Source organism: Natator depressus, chromosome 2 (assembly GCF_965152275.1).
Source record: "Natator depressus isolate rNatDep1 chromosome 2, rNatDep2.hap1, whole genome shotgun sequence".
In the NCBI taxonomy this organism is placed as follows: Eukaryota; Metazoa; Chordata; order Testudines; family Cheloniidae; genus Natator; species Natator depressus.
Genome location: NC_134235.1, coordinates 229,092,749 through 229,114,063, shown reverse-complemented (window position 1 = coordinate 229,114,063; position 21,315 = coordinate 229,092,749). Strand labels below are relative to the sequence as shown.

At 45.7% G+C, this 21,315-nt stretch overlaps 1 protein-coding gene across 7 annotated transcripts in view; it reads right to left on the bottom strand.

Moving 5' to 3' along the window:
• KIAA1217 (KIAA1217 ortholog) overlaps window positions 1–21,315 on the bottom strand; it is a 255,962-nt gene that overhangs the window by 214,702 nt on the left and 19,945 nt on the right. The window contains exon 1 of one of the 7 annotated variants that reach the window (XM_074946090.1): window positions 20,695–20,811. The exons of the other annotated variants lie outside the window; for them this stretch is intronic. The gene's annotated coding sequence lies outside the window, so the exon portion shown is untranslated. Of the gene's footprint in view, window positions 1–20,694; window positions 20,812–21,315 lie in introns of those variants that run through there. 7 annotated transcript variants of the gene reach the window in all.

The window sequence follows — 21,315 nt, the reverse complement described above, 5'->3', positions numbered from 1 at the left end:
TAGCAGAAATCCCATGATGAAGCCAACCAATTGTGTCATAAGATTTTTTTAAACTCCTATTCTGTGGCTGTGCAAATGGCAAAGGAAAGTCTGATTAATCCAAGCTGCTTGGAGTAGGACTGAACTGTCTGTACCTGAAGTAGCATAGCACTATGTCAAAGGCACAAATGTGAAGTTCTTTTTTCTTGATTTTCAAGTTGCTGAGAGGAAAACTGTTCCACATCCTTCCTGCCTGGTGCAACCTGGCCATGCAGTACTACCTTTGCTATCCCTCCTTCAAAGAGGACATGGTGGCTGCTGTCCTTTAGGAAGCGCTGGTACCAGCACACCCTTTGCTCAAGAAACCCTATCTTGATCTTTGCAATATGGCCAATTATTAACTTGTTTCAATCTTCTCTTTTTGGGTAAGATTGCAAAGAACATGGCAACATAACTTCTCACAATATTTAGATGCCTCAGCATTGCCTTGCCTCTAGTCATTCTGGGTTCAGGCCTGGGTATGGTAAGCAAACCACACCTGTAACGATAGCCAATGTTTTCTTCCTGGCAATGGATGAAAATCAGCATCCATACTGATAGTTATATCAGTGGCATTTGATACCATTTATCATGAGACATTATTAACTCACTAGTGAGGCCTAGCAAGAATTAATGAGGTCAATGTTGTGTTCATATATTCCCTTCTTTTTGAGACCTCCCAAAGAATAGTGTTAGGTGGTTAATCTTATGCCTCAAGAGCTCTTTTTTTGAGCCCAGCATCGTGCCACCCCCCTTTGTTTAATGTTTATATGGGGGCTCTTAGGAAAATTAGTGAGGAAACATGGGATTGTGGTGACTTCATTACGTTGTTGACATCCAGCTCTGTGTTTCCATCTTGAGGCATTTGAACATCTTACCTAGTGGATGGTTGAGACTGAAGTCTGGATGGGAACAAGCTGGCTGAGGCTCATCCAGACAAGACCAAAGTGATATTTGTAGCTTGAGTGAGCTAATCAGAAGATATGGCAGACATTACCTCAGCCTACCGGACTGAGTGGGAGCATGTTTGCTATCTGTATCCTCAGCTTCTATCAGGTGATCAGACGGCAGTTGTGGAAGAGTGCTTATTATCATCAGTTTTTAGGCAAGTGATTTTCCTTTATTTTGCAAACTAAGGAGCATTTGTCACCTTGAAATTGGGTGACGGCATGGCACTATATATGAGGCTGATCCATAAGACAATTTGGACAAGTAAGCTGGTGTGCAATATAGAAGCTCACTTGTTGACAGGCATATTGCACTAACAGTACATTACACCACAGCTCTGTAACCTGTTAGTTTTCAGGTGGAGATTTTTATGCTGGTTTTGATTATAAAGACTTAAAATGGTCTGAAACTTGGCTATTTCAGAGACTGTCTCTGCGCCTATGTGACACTGCCATAGTTGCAAGCAGAAGACTCTCTCAAGCTATCAGATGCCAGTTTAAAAGGCAAGGTATTTTCCATGTCTAGTCCCTGATTTAAGGATTCACTCCCCACATTTGGCATGGAATAGATGAATTTTAAGAGCACATTACAAGATGCATCTATTTTCCAGGGTTTAGTGGGAGGGTAGAGAGCCAAGGGATGACTGTGGCCTTTGGAGAAGGTAGGGCATTTTCATTTTTGACCGACTGGTTTGTTAAGTGGTTTGGAGGAGAGAACTCAAACTGGTTTGGGCTGGCTGTTTTAATTTTTATTGTACTGTATATTTAAATATGTACATGAGCCTAAGGTTTTGGCATATATTAAAATAAATGGTAAAACAATAATAGAGTATCACCCTGTACTTGTATTGCCTCAGTTATTATTATTTTAAAGAGGAGAATGGTGAATGGGTTTTTTAAAAGAACTCTTTGAAAACACAAAATCTAGATATTCAAGATGCCTTTAAAGCCCTAGGAAAGATAAGCCAAAAGCAAAGCAAAAGTGGCTAGATAAGTAGCTCTTTAAAGGCTTGATAGTTCTTGTAAATTGCTAAACAAGAAACACCACAGACAAATGTTGTCTTGCTCTTGACACCAAATACAACATTCTAAAAAACACTGGACAGGTGGTAGCTGAAAGCACAGAACAAAACCAGAATGCATTTAATTCCTTTATTGCAGAGGCAGAGCTAAAAGCTCTGTGCTGAAAGAGAAAGATAATGTTTATTGTGCTACTACACAAGTTATTGAATGATTGTCTAAACTGAACTCAGACTGCCAGGTGGCAATTGCCAGTAAACCTGCAGGTGAACATTTCTCATTAGCTACAACCTGCAGTAGCTTTAGTTTGACACACTGAAAGTGCAGCTCAACACCACCACCTAAATCAAAAGGCTGTGTATGCCTTGGAAAAATAATCTTCACAATGACCATGGTACAGATTAAAATGGTAACTCTCTTTCTTTCAAACTACATTTGTAGTAGTTTAATTTAAAAGGATTGAATTATTTTTTTCACTTTGTACAACTGAAACTTGTGCCACTGTGATAAATCAAAAGGGCCTAATTCTCCTTCTACAAGTGTAACTCAGCAATATCAACTGGAGTTAAGGCAGGAGAATCTACCCCCAAAGTATTTAACAAAACAAATGTCTCTCACAATTATTTTTTTTTTTGAGTATTTGTAAACTTTTAGTCATAATCCCCTTTTTCTTCCTCTATAGACTACAAAGGAGTTGCCTAAATTTCAAGCTGGGTTTGCCAATCTATAATAGTCACAAAAACACATCTTTCAGACATACTGGATGCATGGTAATTCTTGGCAAACTAACATCTCCTGTGTGGCTGGCTTAATTAATGCAGAAACAAGATTCAACATGTCAGTTCACAGTTCCTTTTAATATAAAGTGATATCTGCTGGTACGGCAGAAGGAGGAAAAATCCTCCAAGTCAAAATATTATAGTAGTAGCAACAGCAAAAAAGAAAGTTATATATACAAAAAAATCAAGCTTCAATGTCTAAGTGATTTAAGAGTAGAACACTACAATTTTCTAACCGTTTTAATGACATCTTCAATTCAGAAGAAGCCCACAAACTACCAATTATTTCAGTTATGGAAGATTTCCAATAAATGGCGTACACCTTTCATGGGAATGTTTTCTATAATGAAAAGAACAATGTGCCTTTGGTTTGGTTTTTTTGTTTGTTTTTTTTAAATAAAAAAATGACAGATTCTCAGAACCATGAGATGAAACTGAATCATAATGTAATATGTTCAAGAGAAGTTTTCCATTCCAGACTACCAACCTCTCTCTCTATCGAGAATGTATGTTAAATACTGTAACAGCCAAAGGTTCATCTCATATTTTAAAAAAAGTCTAGAAACATTAAATGCTTTTGGTTTTTATTTCAAACATTCACCCTTTGTGGGAAAAACCTTTTGGATAAACTAATCTGTCTCAGGTATCCATTAGTTCCACCTACATAATTGAAGGGAAAATAGACTCTTGCTTTCTATATGTACCTGGTTTATCTGAGATGCACCCCAGGAACAACAAACTTCTTGTTTCTGCTAGTGGAGAATTAATGGGCTGCTTCATGTCAAAGTCTGTACCCTTGCTATTAAAATTTTCTCAAACCCACTAGTGCAGCTGAGTCACTGTTTCTCCCCTGTGAAGATTTTCCAACTGCATGTCTATACAGTACATACAGGGACGCTGGTGTAGATCTAGATGTAAAAGTTCTTGCAAATCAGGGTGTGATTCATAAATAAAAGAAGACCAGTTTTTCATGGGTGCATACTTACATGTGGGTGGGGTTTAAATGAATACTGATTCACATATTAGGTACAAGCAAAGGGGAACTTGTCCTTTTGTGCCAGGATTCATTTCTGAAATATATAAAAGTGGGGTACCATTCAGCAATGAATAGTAGCTTTCAAATCTGAACAGCTAAAGGGCTATGAAAAAAGTGGGATCAGAATAACTCAGTTAATACCCCGGTCACAAATGCAATGTATTTAAGCTTATGTTTCCTCAGTTACAACCAAGCGTCATACATTATCTTCTCAATACTCCTGCACATAACTACATTAACATTAATGGAAGTTACACACTGGTATCAAGAAAGCCTACCCCTATACTACACTAAAATCCCAGCCTCTGGATGAGATTAACCCAGTTGTCCAATTACTGGATTAGAAAAGTATCCCTGTGAAATCATCCTTCTCAGCAGCATCTAGCAGCTGAAGAAAGGATTGGAGAGGAGTAAGGCTCCTTAGTGACTGACAGCAGCAGCAGCAGGTGTGTGAAGGAAATGAAAAGACAAAGTGTGGGTCACAACATCCGGTGCGTATAGGATTTACAGGATAAAAATAAAATAAAAGGAAAGTACACGAGCCAGGTTTAAAATGCTATGTCTGACGTCAGAGGAATGGAGCCTGTCAGACAATCTATCAGGGGCCTGATCCTGCCTTACTGAAGTCAATGAGAGTATTGCTATTGACTTCAGTGGGAGCATGATTAGCACTAAAAGGACCTTGCGACTTGACCTGCCTCTCCTAATTTTCAGCTTCTAACATTCCCAAAGACCTGAGTACTATACTGACTTCCAGAAGCCCTTTTGCTGCTGTTTGTTTGTTTTAGAAAAATTCTTCAGATTTTAATATTTATTTTAAATAAAAGTTGCGGTCATATTATTGGTTGGTACACTGCACTAAGCATTTGCACTTAGATACTATGGTGATAGGCACATTATAAAGACCTATGGTAAAACAGACAAGATAGATAAATTAGACAGAATATACATCCTTCTTATTCCTGCTCTCTCACACAGGGGCAATCAGACTGGCGGAGGGTCCCTCCAGCCTATACTCCAGGCTGTCGGGTTTTGTGATGGGTAAAAAAATGGCAATTTCTGTGCACAGCTGAAAAACTGAGAAAACAAGGATGTACTCCATTAAAAGTAATTTGCCAACAGTTACTTCCACATCATGATATCAGAGATACTACAATAATTCCCTCTTCTAACTGTGGGGGAACAATGTCATGCTCTCATGTCACTGGATAGTAACTGTTGAAATAATGTTGGCTTTTTAATGGCAATCACTGTAAAAAGATGATTGTACTGGGAAAGCTCCTATGCATAATTAATGTGAAATGGGCCTTTTTCATAAAAGACTGCACAATGAAAGCATGAAAATTAACACAAATCATCTGTGCATTTCTTTAAGTTGATTCTTTAAAGGGCACAACGTATCTCACAACATGTACTGCAAAGATTTGCTGAAATGGGGATTTATTTATTTTTTAAGACAACAGATTTTTAAGATCTACAGTAAACGTTACCTCTGTCTTTGTGCTACAGTTACACACTCCTTAATGGAGGTGTTTAAATTATATATTTTTAAACATGTCATTTCTTCACATTCCAGCTAAGGAATTGAACAATACAAACTGAGTGTTATTTAAATCAATCTTCTTATGTCATCCAATTATGTATTTATTCAGTCCATGAAACATAAGTGGCACTTATTTTTACTTATTCTAATCAAAGTCAAATATTTGTTCCTTCTGCAAGTAATTTATTACTAATTACAACAGACTGATGTATGACATTATGTAGAACAAAAAAAACAGGGGTAGGCAAGAATAAATGGAGTTGAAAAATAATGCTTGCAAGGACCGAGAAAAAAAAACCCTCAGGGCGCATGCACACATGCCCAACCCTCACGGTATATTGTTAGACTTTACACACTAGCACCAGCATGTCCACAAAATAGCTGTGAGCTGGAAGGACATTCTGGTTATTAGTTGGCAGGAAGTACATGAAGAAAGCCATAGAATTTCAGTCAAGTCATCATTTCCTTCAAATACTGAGCTTCAACCATTTTATTATCAGCACCTAGATGCTATGGTGACTGACATGTTACAAGTATGACAGGTACATAGATGCCTCCTTCACAGGGACTCCACCCACTTAACTCTAAGCAGGGGTACAGTCTTCTGAGTAGCAGTCATAGAATCAAAGACTATCAGGGTTGGAAGGGACCTCAGGAGGTCATCTAGTCCAACCCCCTGCTCAAAGCAGGACCAATCCCCCATTTTTTGCCCCAGATCCCTAAATGGCCCCCTCAAGGATTGAACTCACAACCCTGGGTTTAGCAGACCAATGCTCAAACCACTGAGCTATCCCTCCCCCCTAAATGTTGTGGCCTCCCCATCAGGGAATTGAACCCCGGTCTCCCACGTGACAGGTGGGGATACTTACCACTATACTAATGAGGATTAATTAGTCCTTAGGCTTAAGTGGTAGACAAAAGTCCACTGGAACCTCATGGTGTCTCTCCAGGAGGATAAGTCCAGTACTAGATTCAATAGACTAGACAGTGGAAACAGCCTTCATACTAGTGAGCGTAGCCTCTCCAGGAAATTTTACAGAGAAACCCCCCACACACCCCTGTTCACATAAATTGGTTACATTTGTCTGCTGACATCTCAGGTGTCCAGGGATCATGAAGATCAGGAGAAGGGAGCAAGAAACCCCCGCTGAGCCTTTCTGTCCCACTAGTGTTGCTCCTTTCAGATGTTCCTCAAAAATGTCTCTGCTATTCCTAGAGGATAGCTCCAATACCAGGAGATTCTCCTCTACTTGGGCTGGAAAGAAGGCTTGGTGCCCTGGAAGAAGGCCCTTTGCAGGAGGGGGCATCCTTACTAGGCATCCTTCAGTGTGGGCAGGGAGCCTCACCAGGGCTTTTCCTTGCCCCATTGATTATGGACATTGCCTTTGAGCGATGCGGACTGCTCACTACCCAACTCATTTCTAGAGCTGATCAAAATGTTTGTCAGGAAGTGTATTTTTATTTTGGGCGTCAAATGGCTTTTCAAAGTATGTGGAAATTTTTTTATTATTCAAAATTTTCCAGTATTTTATCAAAAAAACAAAACATTTGTTTCTATTCAAATTGACAATTGTATTGCTTTGTTGTCCCTCTATCCTTTTCTTATTTTCCCCCTTTCTAGTCACAACATGAGAGGAAAGGAGAGGACTTCCAAAGTGAAATATTTTCATTTTGATTGGAATTAAAGTGAATCAAAATGAAAAAAAAAATCTTTTTTTTTTTTTTTTTTTAACAAAAATACTGTGAAAAATGTCGAACGAAACAAAATGTTTTTGTTTTCTTTTAAATTTTTCACAGGAATTAACTGCCATATTTGACCATCTCTACTCATTTCCCATAAAATAGACAACCAAATAGCCATCAGATGCACAGCAATAACTTTCATTTCCAATTTAGGCTGTACTTGAGCTAGCAGTGGAGAGATTAAAAGCTCTGTATGATCATTACCCACGAGCTAGCGCCCCAACATATGCTTCCAGACTTGCCTCTTCTGACTTGTTTTCCCTCAATAGTTCAGTGCTTCTCCCAATTACTTTCTTTTCACACTCTCTTTTGTGGCTCACTCCATGGGCTTGTCTACATGGTCAGACAGTGTGCAGCAAGCTGGGGTGTAAAGTTACAGCACTAGCCAGATGTGCACTAAGGCCACGTCTACACTAACCGCCATATCGGCGGGTAGTGATCACTCTATCGGGGATCGATTTATCGTGTCTAGTGTAGACGTGATAAATCGATCCCGATCGCTCTGCTGTCGACTCCGGAACTCCACCAGGGCGAGAAGCGGAAGCGGAGTCGATGGGGGAGTGGCAGCTGTTGATCCCGCGCAGCGAGGACGTGAAGTAAGTGATTCTAAGTCGATCTAAGATACGTCGACTTCAGCTACACTATTCTCGTAGCTGAAGTTGCATATCTTAGATCGATCCCCCCCCATAGTATAGACCAGGCCTACGTTACCATGAGAAGAATGCTACCATGCACTAGAAGTTCTGTAGTGCACTTTGACTATTGCTGTTGCAAACAGCAGCAGAGGAGCGTGTTGTACATTTAGAGCCTAGCTGGCTGTGCACTAAGTGACCATGTGAACAAGCCTCATGTTTAAATGCTACCAAGTGGAATGAAGTAATGTCTTAAGTAAGAAGTTGGGATGAAAAGAGAAAACATTTTCCCTTCTATTAAATCACTACATACCACTTGCAGCACAGGTGCCATACCCTAGAGCAGGGGTGGGCAAACTATGGCCCAGAGGCTGCATCCGGCCCTTCAGACATTGTAATCCAGCCCTCGAGCTCCCTCCAGGGAAGACAGCCAGTGCTTGCCCTGCTCCACGTGTACCGTGGCTCCACGCGGCTCCTGGAAGCAGTGGCGTGTCCCTCCTCCAGCTCCTACGTGTAGGGGCAGCCAAGGGACTCCGCGCACTGCCCCTCCCCCAAGCTCTGACCCCGCAGCCCCCATTGGCCGGGAACCACAGCCAATGGGAGCTGCAGGGGCAGCGCCTGCAGACGAGGCAGCGTGCAGAGCTGCCTGGCCACACCTCCACGTAAGGAGCTGAAGGGGGGACATGCCGCTGCTTCTGGGAGCTGCTTGAGGTAAGCACAGCCAGGAGCCTGCACCCCTGAACCCCTCCCATGCCCCAACCCCCTGCCCCAGCCCTGATCCCCCTCATGCCCTCCGAACCCCTTTGTCCCAGCCCAGAGCCACCTCCTGCACCACAGACCCTCATCCTCAGCCCCACCCCAGAGACCGCACTCCCAGCCAGAGCCCTCACCCTGCCCCACACCCCAACCCCCTGCCCCAGCCCGGAGCCCCTTACTGCACACTGAACTCCTCATTTCTGGACCTACCCCAGAGCCCTCACACCCTCCTGCATACCATCCCCCAATTTTGTGAGCATTCATGGCCAGCCATACAATTTCCATTCCCAGATGTGGCCCTCGGGCCAAAAAGTTTGCCCACCCCCGCCCTAGAGATTTAGATTATTTAATCTAAATATGAACACAAAAATGAGATAGGCAAGTAATTTCAAATTCTAAAGAATCAGGTCTCATGGTACTGATAAACACATACAAATTATATCTAACCTAATAGAAGGAATCTTGAATGTTCAAGAATAAGAAACTAGCTAGGAGACTGAAAGCAAAGAATAGGATGAAATGGCCAATTTTCATTATGGCAAAAGGTTCGCAGTGGGGTCCTTCAAGGTTCTGTACTAGGTCCCATGTGGTTTAATATCTTTATTAATTATCTGGAAATGGTGAATAGGAAAGCAAAATTTGCAGGTGACAAAGTTATTGTGAAAAGAAAAGGAGTACTTGTGGCACCTTAGAGACTAACCAATTTATTTGAGCATAAGCTTTCGTGAGCTACAGCTCACTTCATTGGATGCATTCAGTGGAAAATACAGTGAGGAGATTTATATACACACAGAACATGAAAAGAACATGAAAAAATGGGTGTTTACCGTGTGCATGATAAACACCCATTTTTTCATGTTCGGTGTGTATATAAATCTCCTCACTGTATTTTCCACTGAATGCATCTGATGAAGCGAGCTGCAGCTCACGAAAGCTTATGCTCAGATAAATTGGTAGTCTCTAAGGTGCCACAAGTACTCCTTTTCTTTTTGCGAATACAGATTAACATAGCTGCTACTCTGAAAGTTATTGTGGTTAGTTATGATCAGAGAGGACTCCGAGGAACTTCAGAGACACCTAAACAACCTAAGTGAATGGGCAACAAAATTGCAAAAGAAATTCAGCATAGATAAAAGCAAAGTTATGAACATCTGAGAAAAATATTTAAATTACTTATGCACCTTACAGGGTTCTAAATTAACTATTCAAGTCAAGAAAGGAAAAAACGGTTGCTTACTTTCTCATAACTGTTGTTCTTCGAGATGTGTTTTTCATGTCCATTCCACATTAAGTGTGCGCGTGCTGCATGCACGAGCGTCGGAAACTTTTTCCCTTAGCGGTTCCCATCGGGCCAGCGGGCCCCCTGAGTGACACCACTGTGCCCCGCGTATATACCCCCACCAGCCTGACCCCCTCCAGTTCCTTCTTGCCGGCGACTCCGACAGAGAGGTAGGAGGTGGAATGGATGTGAACAACACATCTCGAAGAACAACAGTTACAAGAAAGTAAGTAACCGTTTTTTCGTCTTCGAGTGCTTGTTCATGTCCATTCCACATTAGGTGAATTACAAGCTTACCTCTGGAGGAGGGTAGGAGTCATGGAACAACTGCTCAGAGGACCGCTCTGCCAACTGCCACGTCCTCTCTGGCCTGATGGTTGACCACATAGTGGGTCGTGAAGGTGTGCACAGAGGACCAGGTGGCTGCTCTGGAGATCTCCTGGATCGGGACCTGTGCCAGGAATGTCGTGGAAGTCATCTGCGCCCTGGCTGAGTGGGCCGTGACTGCCGGGGCCAGAACACCTGCAAGCTCATAGCACGCCCGAATGCACCTTCTAATCCAAGACGAAATCCGCTGCGCCGACACTGGGAGGCCTTTTAACCTCTCGGCCACAGCCACAAACAGTTGCGTGGATTTGCGAAAGAGCTTGGTGCACTCCAAATAGAACGCCAGTGCTCGACGCACATCCAAGGTCCGTATGGGGTTTCGGGAAGAACATCAGCAGACAAATGTCCTGGCCCAGATGGAATTGGGACACCACCTTAGGGAGGAACTTGGGGTGCGGCCAGATCTGCACCTTGTCCTTGTGAAATATGTGTATGGTGGCTCAGAGGTGAGGTCCCTCAGTTCGGACACCCTTCTGGCCGAGGTAATGGCAATAAGAAACACCACCTTCCAGGAAAGGTGGAGGAGAGAACAGGTAGCGAGCTGCTCGAACGGGGGTCCTATGAGTTTAGAAAGGACCAGGTTAAGGTTCCATGGAGGGACTGGGGGGCGGGAGTACGGGAACACCCTCTCCAACCCTTTAAGGAACCGCCCCACCATGGGGTGGGAAAACACCGAGCCCCCCGAGAACCCCGGATGGAAGGCGGAGATGGCCGTCAGGTGCACTCTGAGTGAGGATGGGGCTAGCCCTTGCTGCTTGAGGTGCAGGAGGTACTCCAGAATGGCCTGCACTGGGGCCTGGCCTGGCCGCACCTGTCGGGGTTCACACCAACACGAGAACCTTTTCCACCTGGCCATTTAGGCCACCCTGGTAGAGGGCTTTCTACTGCCAAGCAGAATCTGCTGCACAGGAAGGGAGCATTGGCTCTCCAGGGCGTTTAGCCACAGAGCCTCCACGCCGTCAGGTGCAGTGACTGCAGGTCAGGGTGGAGAAGCTGCCTGCCATCCTGTGTAATGAGGTCCCAGTGTAGGGGCAGGACTACTGGGGCGTCCACCGACAGTTCTAGGAGCGATGTGTACCAGCGTTGGCGGGCCCAGGCTGGGGCGATGAGGATCACCACCGCCCTGTCCCTGCACACCTTGAGCAGGACCTTGTGCACCAAGGGAAACGGGGGGAAGGCATACATCAAGCCCCCTCTCCATGGGATCGCAAACGCGTCCACGAGTGAGCCAGGGCTGCGGCCCTGGAACGAGCAGAATGGCGGGCACTGGCCATGGCCCTGGTGACAAACAGATCTACCTGGGGAAACCCCCACCTGCGGAAGAGTGAAAGCACGACATCCGCCCTGAGCGTCCACTCGTGCATGCGGTACGGCCTGCTGAGGGAGTCTGCCAGCTCATTCCTCACCTCCGGGAGATAGGACGCCTCGAGGTGAATCGCATGGGCTATGCAAAGGTCCCAGAGGAGGAGAGCCTCGTGACAGAGTGGCAAGGAACGAGCTCCACCCTGCTTGTTTATATAAAACATGGCAGTAGTGTTGTCTGTCAGAACTGTCCTGCTGTGACCACTCAGAGTGGCGTGAAAGGTCTGGCAGGCGGGACGAACTGCCCTGAGCTCCTTCATGTTGATATGGAGTGACCGCTCTGCTTCGGACCACAACCCCTGCGTCATGAGGTCCCCCAGTGAGCCCCCCATCCATGGTCTGACACATCCGTCACCAGCATCAGGTCCGGAAGTGAGGCGGCAAAGGGGATGCCTTCGCAAATGACAGGCTGGGACTGCCACCACAGCAGGGAGTCCAGCACATCCCTTGGGGCTGTCACTACCAAGTCCAGGGGGTCCCTGCCTGGGCGGTACACCCGAGCGAGCCATGCCTGCAGAGTCCTGAGTCTCAGTCTGGCATGCCTGACCACGTGGGTGCATGCTGCCATGTGGCCCAGCAGCTGCAGGCAGCACCTGGCCGTTGTTGTTGGAAACTGGCACAGGGAGGCCACTGCTTGCTGGTTAGCCCGGAATCAGGATACCGGAAGGCTTGCCCTGGCCTGCACCACGTCCAGGACCGCCCCTATGAATTCCACTCTCTGCGTGGGTACGAGCGTGGACTTGGGGATGTTGACCAGGAGCCCCAGCTCGCGGAACAATTTCAGGTCCACCTGCACATGGCCCCGCATCTCCACCTCGGATCAGCCCGCCAGGAGCCAGTCGTCGAGGTACGGGTACACCCGGATTCTCTGTAAGAAGGCCGCCACCACCGCCATGTACTTCATGAACACCCTTGGGGCCGCGGCTAGACCAAACAGGAGAACCACAAACTGATAATGTTCTCAGGAACCGCCGATGTGCTTGGAAAATGGCGATATGAAAGGACGCGTCCTTCATGTCGAGGGCGACGTACCAGTATATCAGTCCCCCGGATCCAGGGAAGGGATGATGGTGCCCAGAGAGACCATGTGGAACCGGGCCTTGACCAGGAATTTGTTGAGGCCGCGCAGGTCTAGGACTGGGCGAAGGCCCCCTTTGGCCTTGGGAATAAGGAAGTAGTGGGAGTAGAACCCTTTCCCCCTTAGGCCATGAGGCACCGCCCCCCCGTAGCAGAGAGCGGACTTCCTCCTCTAGGAGATGCTCATGAGAGGGGTCCCTGAAGAGGGACGGGAAGGGGGGGGGGGAGGGAGGTGAACTGCAGCAAGTACCCGTTCCGCACCATGCGTAAGACCCAACGGTCTGAAGTAATGGTAGACCACACATGGGAGAAACGGGACAGGCAGTTCAGGAAACAAAGGGATGGATCCGGTGACTGGTCTGGTACGCTGTCCTCGAGCGCACCTTCAAAAGCCTGGCTTAGTGCCCTGCTGGGGTTTGTGCTGGCCTTGGTTCTGGCCTGGCGCATTGTTATTATTTTTGTTGTGCCATCGCCTGTTATCCCTGCCTCGCCTACGGTAAGGCTCATGCCTGTGGTGAGGCTGGTACTGGCGTTGAGGGGGAGGCTGCAGCTTAAAGGGCTTCCTCTGGGTCACCGGGGTGTGTATACCCAGCAACTTGAGCGTAGCCCGCGAGTCCTTGAGGCTATGCAGCCTCGCGTCTGTCTGATCCAAGAAGAGCCCGGACCCTTCGAAGGGGAGGTCCTGGAGCATATTCTGGACCTTGAGGGACAGGCCTGACTCCTGGACCCATGCTGAGCGCCCCATGACCGCTCCTGACACGATTGTTCTAGCCGCCGCGTCTGCCAAATCCAGGGAGGCCTGGAGAGAGGTCTTGGCTACTGCCTTGCCCTCATCCACCAGGGCCGTGAACTCCTGTTGGGAACCTTGTGCAAGGTTGTCCTTAAAACTTCCCCACCGCTGCCCAGGAGTTGAAATTGTGCCTGTTGAGGATGGCCTGCTGGGTAGCAATCCTCAACTGAAGGCCCCCAGATGAGTACACCTTTCTACTAAAAAGGTCCAGGCATTTCGCCTCCTTGGTCTTAGGGACCGGGGCTTGCTGTCCATGGCGCTCCCTTTCGTTCACCACCGAAACTACTAGGGAGCATGGACTCGGGTGGCAGAATAGGAACTCATAGCCCTTAGATGGGGCAAACTCCTTTAGCCGTTGGCACGCTGGAGGCCGGGGTCTGCCGTATAGCCTTATAGTTAGGCTGAATGGTCTTAATGACCGGGAGCGCTATTCTGGATGGCCTTTCGGGGCTCAAAATGTCCACCATGGGCTCCTCCTGCTCAACCATCTCCTCTGCCTGCAACCCCAAATTTTGGGCAACTCTGCGCAGCAGTTCCTCGTGGGCTCTATGGTCTATTGGCGGATGGCCGGATACGTCTGTACCAGCCGCCGCCTCATCGGGGGAAGACGAGGAGGTTAGCTGCTGCCCGACCCCCTCTGGTTGGTCCTCCTGCTCCCCATCTCCCGTGGCAGGGGTCCCCAGCTCAGGCCGGGGCAGGAGTCCATGGGATGGCACTGGGCTTGGTGCCGGACTCTCCGGTCTAAGCTGGGGGGATGCTGGAGGCCTGGATACTGTTGCCTCCGGCACCGTCTGGCGTCGGTGCAGGGACCAGGAGCGCTGCACCGAGTAACTTCCCCTGGACAGGGCCCCTTGGCGCTCCTGATAGGCCCAGGGGGTCCAGAAGGGCCAATGGCCTGGCAGCCCCCATTGAGGTTGCCAGCTCCCCTGAGGGTCCCTGCTGTCTGGGCCCCGGTGCGGGTAGGTATAGCGGCCAGAGCCGGCACCGGACTGCGGCGACACTGATCGCGAAGGCCATGGCAGTGCCAACAATCTGCGCCGGCAGGAGAATGAGCGGCTCCTGGCTGAGCAGGACTGGGAGTGGTACTGGAACCCCTGGGACCGGGACCGGTGCCAGCATTCCCTGGACCGGGACTGTCTGTGGTAGACCTCTGGTGAGGGCTGTCTCAACTCCTCCCGGTGCCGGTCTCTGGGAGGTGCCAGAAAGCAGTGTGCCCTTCCTAGTGCTTCTTCATGTCGACCCGCTGCTGGTGCCGCAACCTCCTTCTGGGCCGCTGGCAAGTGCGAGTCTGCGGAGTCAGGGCTCGACCGGGACCAACTCCAGGAGCGGTGCCGGGATGGTGTCTTTGAGCGGCACACCATTGCTGGCTTACCCCTCGACGGCACCCGAGGCCTGGGTGCCGGAGGGTTCTCCCCATACGGAAGGGTGCTCACCGCCAACAGCTCGATGAGGTCCTTTGTGGTCTCAAAAGTGTCAGGCGCAGAGGGCTGATCCGTTAGGCCCTCAAGCTCATCATCCGCACTGAGCTCACTTAGGTCTGGGCTCGGTAGGGCTTGTGCTGCCAGGACCGCCTGTGTCAGCACCGGTACTGTAGCCTTCCCACTCTTGTCGGTGCTCGGTGCCTTGGGAGGCGCCAGCCTCCTGTGCGGGGAACGACCACGCCTTCCTTTAGGCTGCGCTGGGGGCCGCACCAGGGAGGACGATCGGTGCCGGGGCCTAGCCTGGCGCTCTGGGGCCGACAGTTTATGGTGCTTCACCGGTGCCAGGTCTCCCGACGGCTCCGGGGCACTACGCACCGCGGAAGCCTGAGCCAGCGTCGGGCGCTCCGGGCCCGGCAGCTGCAATGCGGCCTCCATCAACAGTTGCTTTAGGCAAAAGCCTCTTTCTTTCCTTGTCCTTGGCTTGAACGCCTTGCAAATCCTACACCTTTCAGTTTGATGTCCGTCCCCCAGGCAACGTAGACACAAGTCATGGGGGTCACTAACTGGCATAGGTTTGCGGCACATGGCGCAAGCCTTGAAGCCGTGGGCCTGCGGCATGCCCCGCGGAGAGAGGTTGTTCCAACGTCGCCACGGACGGAAAGAAGGAACTGGAGGGGGTCGGGCCAGCAAGGGTATATATGCGGGGCGCAGTGGCACCACTCGGGGGGCCCGCCGGGAGCCGCGAAGGGAAAAAGTTTCCCACGCTCGTACATGCAGCGCGCGCACACCTAATGTGGAATGGACGTGAACAAGCACTCGAAGAAGAACCTGGCTTACTGTAAACAGCTCAATACAGACTTCTGCTCAATGTACAGTTGCAGTCATAAAGACTAACAAGATGTTAGGATGCATAAAAGACAGGATAGAGAATACTACAGAAACTAATATTATGTGATTATATAAATCAGTGGTGCGGCCTCATCAGGAATAGTGTGTGCAGTACTAGTCACCCAATCTCCAAAAGGATATTGCAGAGCTAGAGGGGTTTCTGAAAAGAGCAACAAGAATGATCAATGGTGGGAAAAATGCTCATATGAAGAGAGATTGAAAAGACTGGGACAGTTTACTTTAGAAAAGAGATGCATAAGAGGGGACAAGATAGAAGTATATAAAATAATGAGTGATATAGAGAAGACAGATCAAGAACTTCTGTTCTCCCTGTCTAATAGCACAAGAACAAGGGGACAGTCAAATTAAAATGTGAGAAATTCAAAACTATTAAAGGGAATACTTTGACACTCAGCATGTAAAGTTGTCATAATGAATAATGATACATTTTTGGAAGGGATATTAAACTTTATGGCTTCGGGGTTTAAGCCAGTTTCTAACTATGAGCAGGGCTGGCTCCAGGCACTAGCTTTCCAAGCAGACGCTTGGGGCGACATTCAGAATGGGGCGGCAGTCATTGTCCCACGGCAGCAATTCGGGGGCGGCGGCAATTCGGCGGAGACTGCTTGGGGCGGCAAAATTGGTAGAGCCACCCCTGACTATGAGAGATCATGATAACAACTAATGTGGGGGAGATTATTCCATCTGCCTACTCTGGTGTTCTCATGGCTTCCTCTGAAGCACCTGGTACTAGCCACTGTCACATACAGAACACTGGGCTAAATGGATCTTGGATTGGATCCAATATGGCAATTCCTGTGTTCAAGAATTCTTTAAAAGATTGTTTAAAACAAACCCCCAAAACTTGAAGACTCAGTGGCAGTACATCAGCCAGGCAGTGAAAACCTTTCAAAACTACAGTTAACTAATGTGTGTTTGCTCAGTGATTACTAGGAGAATAGGTTTTTGGTGACTGAATGGGGTCCCTCAGGTCTTTCAGGAGGGAGACCACACAAAATGCAGAGGTATGGAAGGTACTTGCCCAATGGTGCAAACAAACGGTATCACTACCTCCCCTCAAAGAGCACCCACATCAAAGCACAATGCCCTTGTTTGTTTGGTGTGCTAAGATGCAAAAACTCACTTCATTTCCAATTCTGTATTGGTGCAATCAATCAAGCCATGCTCTTAAATCTGAGAGAGTAAATGCTAGAACACACAGTACTGGAGAGGCTACGATTGCCCCAGTGGGTGATGAATGCAATGTTTAACAGTAGTAGTGTTGTTTCAGCTAGCCTATTCATGAGAAGAGAAAGGAAACTGAAAATGCTCTTTCATATGAGATTTGCTTGAGTTGTTTACTTTCGCTGTCCTAAACACAGCTCTGAAAAGGTTTTTTACATCACAGGGATTAGGGTAAAATTGAGCTGGCTGCTCTGGGGAGTCCAACTCAACCTGCCTTTGTTTAGAAAAACAAATGAAAAATGTTGTTATACAATAATAGTCAGAAGATGTGTGAGGTATGTTTACTTTGCTAATGACTGACACGAATACATGTCCCACTCCCATGTGATCATATGAGAAGAGCATTAACAAAAAAGTCCCCAGTGTAAGGCTAATGGGACTACTCGTGTGCAAGTTACGCACATGCATAAGTGTTTGCAGGATCAGAATCAAAGATACAGACAATGGTCCTAATCAGTAAAGACTTTACCTTTTTCTATATAGTCAACTTTCCACCTACTAGCTCAAAAAGGTTTTGTATCCCATGCATTTCAATTTAATTTAAAGGGGTTTCCCTATTTTCCCCCATATATGACTGTATTAAAAGCTGTCCAGTGTTGGCTGCCATGTTCTAGATCAGTGGTTCTCAACCTTTTTCCATTTGCAGACCCCTAAAAATCACTTGTCTGAATATACAGTTGAATTCTGTTCAGACAGTTTTCAGCCTAAGACTTTCGCAGACCCCTTAGACGGGGTCCACAGAACACAGGTTGAGAACGGCTGTTCTAGATAGGTAAAGAACAAGAGTTTGGTTTTTTTAAAGGTTCATTGCAAATGCAAAACATAAAACAGCCTCCTTTTAATACCTGAGGCTGCTAGTTGAACAGGTAGCTCATAGTGAAGTTGAATGCGTCTAGCATAAAAAGTCCTTCCTGTTATAGCTCTTTTTATTCTTTTCAGGGCTACTTCTTGTTTCACACACAAACCTAAAGAGAAATTGAACTGTTTTTCAGTATGATTTACTTTGAGGGGAAATAGCTTTATTCATACTTTAAAAAAAGGAACAGTTACTTTATCACTTTCAACTGATAAATATAAATGAAGAAACCACATGATGTAAATATTATGAGGCAGAAGCTATTTCTACATCAGTTAAACTCCACTTATACCACTCATGCTTTTATTGCTAATAGTTTAACATGTTACAGAGCAGTGTACATTTGCTCACTACTTCAGTTTCTTACTTTAACAGTACGAGTGAAATTAAAACACTTTCCACTCGTGCATCATATTCAACATTTTAACCCATCAATACACAGTAAATCCACTTCACGACACGAAGAAAATAATGCTTTGTACATATGGGACAAAGGGAGATGTGCAGAAGCAGCATGGATTCCATCTTTTCTCCTGAAACGAGTGGAAGCTCCCTCCACAAGTTTGTGGCTCTGTGAGTTCATAGGGTCATGCTGAGGCCAGAGGGGGTAGGACTGACTGATCTCTGCATTATCCCATTTAGTGTGTGGAAATGTACTGTGCAACATAATGCTGCTCCTCTCAGAAATATGTGAGTGGAAACAACCTCGATGCTTTGGAAAGTGCTCCACCCACATCTCAAGGTGGTGTTAGGAGGTAGGCATTGGTGGAGATCTCATGACAGCCCAGCCTCTAATGTCTACACTGCTTTGTAGACCCAGGTCTGTGGAACCCAGGATTATGGACTGGGTATTTACTAGCCTGCACTTAAGCATCCACATTACACTGTAAACCTGGGCTTACAATTGCTGGACCCAGATCTCACAGATGTGCTAACATGTCCATACTGCACTACACAGACCTTCTAACTTGAGTCTGTGATCTGAGCTGCAGCCACACTGCAAAATGACAGGCATTGGTCTCAAGTCACAGTGGGACTCAGGCTCTCCCCCCCCCCCTTGCCTTGCAGAGTTCTAGGACTCGGGTCCTGAGTGCTTGCTGACCCAAGTCAGACTGATGTGTGTGTGGACAGAAGGGGGACTTAGGCTCAAATCTGAGTCAGACCCCAGGCTTAGTGTGCAGTGTAGACATTCCCTAAGAGGGATCAAACTGTCAGACTTCCTTACCACAGTATGTACTCCATGCTGGGCAAGCCTGAAAAGACCAAAACTGTGCAACTATAACTAAGATATAAATTAGTAGGCTTTTTTTGGTTAAACAAAAAATAATAATCAGCTAAATCAAAATCTGTCAGACAAGAAAAAAATGCTAGAAAATGCAGCAGTTATATACATCCCAATTAAAAACATTTATTCTTAACACCCACAATATTTACGTTATAATCAAATGCTGCTTTTCTACATGTCAGTTCAGACCAAAAATCTACTTACATAGCATGAGCAGTGCTGAATCATTTTTTCCCCATACCCTTTCCACATCATCAACCAGCATCGGTGTAACTAATGCAAATATGTAGTTCATTTGACACATTGTTCAATAGTACATTTTTTAATATTAAAAACTAACACCAGAGGTTAAAAAATGTGTATCCCCATAATAACTATTTCTAAAGATTTTACTGAATGAAAAACAAAACAGCTGTGTAATGAACTAATGTATATAAGTATACATGCAGTTAAAGATACCTCTTCACTTTTTACTCCTCTCTGACTCATCCCTACTTACTTTGGTAATCAATATTTGTTAATGGCAAGTTTATTTTAACTTGCATGATCAAGTAATGCAGAACGTCAAGCGTTCTTATACACTGGTTTTTCAGCTGGAATTAGATAAAGTGTTTAAAACATTGTGCAGCCTGCTCATTTGCTAAATCCTACTGAGGGTTTACATTGAACTGATCAAGTTTCTAGCCTGAGTTTACAATTCACAGGTGTTTTTAGACTGAACCTATGATCTTTCTGGTTTCAAATATCTATGCTTGGACACTAATTACTCAAACCCCACCCTTCCCTACCTTTTAGCTAATCCTGTAGATGTAAGGCTGCTTCGAGTAATTTTATTACAGCAGTGTCAATGAGGGAACCTTTCCCTGATTATAATTGTTTACTTGGTGTAACGTGCTGATTGATGTAAACTGCAACAGCAGTTACAGCTAAGCACAAAGAGATTTCTTTTCTTTCTTAAAACAAACGTAGAAAATCCAACACCCTGGTTTTATCCCCAAAACCACAGAGATAAAGTAGAGTTTACTTGTGCTGTTGGATTTCCGCCCCAAACACTGTTGTCTACTTCCTACCAGATCTGCGTTTATCCAAGACAAGCCTTTTTTTAAAAATCACACTCACAAATTATGTTGCAATTATCAGTGCATATATTTATAAAAAGTATTTCACTGACTGATTCTCTAATCTACTAAAATAAATGCTTCTGCATTCTGCAGATCTGAAATGCTGAAATAAATGTAGTTATAATTTTAATGTCTTGTTTTAGCAGTTAAAGGAGACACATCTGGCAATGATCTACAAATAAATACAGTGTCTCCATTCTTGGTTTCTCCTCCAAAACTCTACCTAGAACATTTTTGCAGCATTATTCATGTAATCAGCATAATGCATTACATTGCCTTTCAAATTATTCAGAATTCTCACTTCATTCAAAAAAGAGCTTGTTTTAAGAAAAGAAAAGAAAAGAAAAGAAAAGAAAAGAAAAGAAAAGAAAAGAAAAGATGCCATGCCAGAAAGCTCAGTTTATTGATTCAGATCTGCTGCCAAGAGGAACAATGCAGTAAAGCAGACTTCGGCATTTCAAAAATGTTTTTACCATAAGTGCAAAGGGAAAAAAAAGAGTTATATTTACCTAAACCTAGAATTCCACAGGTGAGGCAGGAGATAAGTTATGGAATCCTTTTCCTTTAGTCCCAAAAGTTTTAGTTTAGAATGAATTCTGTTGTAATCCTTTACGGTTGTCAGGTAAAATGCCCTCCATGTCTCTGCCGTGTTTTCTTTTGCCCTTTTGCAGCAAAACTCAGTCATTTGCATAAAACCTACTTCTAGCCTATAAGAGTTTTTGAACAACTACATGTTAAATTAGCTGTCCTGACATGCTCTTGCAAGCATGACATCATAAATCTCCATAGTTACCTTAACCCCACCTGCCTGCATGCTGCCAAAGTTACCTGTCAGGTTCAGACCTACCACTTTGCTTCAACTGTACATTTTTTTTTAAAAGAAGCAATCCCATTTTGTAGTTATTCTGAATTTCACACCAACAGGGCTTTCTTTAAAATTAATAGAAATCTAACTTCATTTGCAAATGGATTAAATCGTTCTTCAGAAAACACTAATTGAAATGCTAGCCATTGCTATCTGCCCCTCCCTGTCTAACAATGTACGTGATTAGTTAAAGAAAAATCCTACAGTGCCACATGTGTCTCAGATTGTACTCTAAAGTTACACGAAAAACTCAGCTTTTGAAAAG